Source organism: Triticum aestivum, chromosome 1D (genome assembly GCF_018294505.1).
Source record: "Triticum aestivum cultivar Chinese Spring chromosome 1D, IWGSC CS RefSeq v2.1, whole genome shotgun sequence".
Classification (NCBI taxonomy): domain Eukaryota; kingdom Viridiplantae; phylum Streptophyta; class Magnoliopsida; order Poales; family Poaceae; genus Triticum; species Triticum aestivum.
The window spans coordinates 259,867,487-259,870,250 of record NC_057796.1 but is presented as its reverse complement, the minus strand read 5'-3'; positions in this window follow the sequence as shown (position 1 = coordinate 259,870,250).

Genomic DNA, 2,764 nt, shown 5'->3' with positions numbered 1-2,764 from the left:
TAGGCTTATCTACATGAAATAGATGACGTCACACTCAATGAACAATCATCAGTTTATGAAATGCCCGCTTCTGACCGCCTTGGCCCACCAAAAGTTCCTCCGCCGTGCGCTGCCTGCGTTGGGTCACTGACATGCAGGCCATGTACCCAAAGAGCCCACACGTCAGTGGAAGAACGGCGCGGTGTCGTACATCAGAGTCGAGGGCGTCACTCGCTGCACGCCCGGCTGAACACGCCTCCTTGCCACATTCAAACGCCTCCATGAAACCCGTGTGGAAGCTGAGATACCCACTCTGGACACACGTCCATTCATGACCGGGCCGGCACTAAACGCAACGCCGGACGAGCTCCTCCCGTCCGTCGTCTATTTAATCTCCTATTTAAACTAGGCCAAATGCCGGCCAAGAATCGCACACCTCCGCCGCTCCCCTATCTCCTCCTTCACCATTTTGTCCACTCTTACAATAGCTTACAAAGAGTAGTTATCCCGCATCCAAGCCGGCTGGGTGGCCCGCCGAGCCCGCCGGAGACGAGCTATGTAGCTCGCTGATCCACCTCCCTCCCCTCGCCCGACGGAGCCAGTTGCCGCCCCAAGCCGGCGCGCGGTTCAGGAACTCGCCGCTTCAGGCCAGCTCGACGAGGAGCAGCGCACGGGCGTCGTCGCTGCCGTCCATGCCACCGCCTCGTACCGTGCCTCCCGTGTCTGCGACTGCGCCTCCCGTTTCTGTGGCCGAGATTCCCATGCCGGCGGCTGTGCCATGCAAGCAAAGACAGAAGCCGGGTGCGCGGAGAGTGATGAGTCGGTGGCCAGCGCCTTCGCGTCCGCCGCCATCATCGAGGAGAAGTAGAACACGAGAGGCCGCCGCCGCTTGAGTCCCATGAAGGCCACCGCGGAGGCGACGCTGGCGTACACAGGAGGTGTCTTGCCGGATCCTTTTGTTGCGAGGACCTTCGTCGACCCCGCATGGGCTCCACGGAAGCGGAGAAGCCCCCTTCCACCATCATCTTGGGCATCAGCCAACGATATCAGTTGGGCAGTGGGGAAGCGAGCCGTCCTTTGTGCTTAAGAATTTACCTCCGGGGCTCCCGACAGTCTCGTGATCATGCTGCCGGACATGAGGAACACAAATGGATCAGCGGGCGACCATTTAGACCAGGTATTATATACATGTGCTGTCCAGAACTAGCACCGCTTAGTTGATTTGAATGTAACGAAATCCATCATATTTGTATGAAAATCCAGTATTTTATATGAATTCTGTCATTGTTTATATGAAATATCGCTGTGTTTGCATGAATTTCGTCCGGTTGGTTGAGTTGCTGTCAGAATGTGTGCGGCTATGGTTGGATGGCGTAATTTGCGGGTCGCCGGTTGGTCTGCGGCCGGCTCGGGCGGCGTGGTGGGACAAAAAAAGCACAGCTCGTATGAGCTCGTCTCCAACATGCGCGCTGGAGGATGCATGATCACCCGAGTCATTCCTCGTTCATCGGTGGCAAAGGCACCGGTGGACAAAAGGGTCACCAATATTTTGGCTACTCCGGGCAAGATCCAAACAACCCCTCCCAGCAGATTCAAATCCCTCGTTCGCCGTGAAATTTTGCAATGTGTTGTTTTCATGGACTAGCAAGATGCCCGTGCATTGCACAGAACATCAAGATGCATTTTTTTACAAAACACCTGTTGTGATTGACCCATGCAGGAGTAATCCCATGTGTAAAAACTAATGATATCTCGATAATTTTATTGGAAAAATGGCATCTCAAGAATTTCATCGAAAAAATGATATCTCGAGAAAGATGAGAGATAAGGTGAGGAGGAGTGGGGCGTGGTGGTGACTGGTGGTCGGACTGGGCGGAGGCATGGGGATAGACGGCGCATTATGTCTAGGTTTGTATCTCTCTCACACACACCCACGTAGGTGGGGACGTGCACGAAGAGAAGAGGTGCACGCACGGCGCACATACTCCCGTCTCTTTCCCAACCACACCCGCGCGGGTACACGGTGGAGCTCATTTCTATACGAAAAGGCAGCCCACGTGGTAATTTGACGCATGTACTGGTTGTCCACTTGATGGAGGATCGTCTACCACGGGTGAACAAACAAATTGCGACTTGACGCGTTATGTTAGAAAAGAGGCAAACCATGTGGGGCCTACCTTAGAGGCAAGGCTCTATACACTCGAGATGCTCTATACGTATTACGTACTTTTGATGTGTCCCATCAACTCGTAGAATGAGGAGAAGCTTGCTTAGTACGCCGTCTCCCGCGCCCATGGGCGCGGTGGCTCGCAGGACGAGGTGAAGCTTGCTTACTAGTACGCCTTACGCCCGCTCCCTCGCCCACGCACGCGGTGGCTCGCAGGACGAGGAGAAATTTTTACTACCCCCTTTGTTTATTTCTCGTCCCTACCTTGGTTAGAGAGATTATCGTATTGTTTGAAATATATGTCTTTTAGTAGTAGGGGTAGTACAGTGGTATATAGGAGTACTACTACTACAACAATTTCCTTGGAGTTCGTGGTGCAGCAAGCTACCCTAGGCTATGTTACTACTCCATCCTTTCCAGTTTATGGCTCAATTTCAAAATCTTTCCAACCAAGGTAGATGGTGAGTGGTGGAATTAATTTCGTAGTTTGCACAAGTAATTAGTACATTCGTTTTTCTCAAGAAGTTATGTTTACCGAGGCATTAATTAGAACGAATGCATGCATGACCACTATATTTCCACGAACTTCTACATGCATTGGTGAGTTTTCTCTTGACA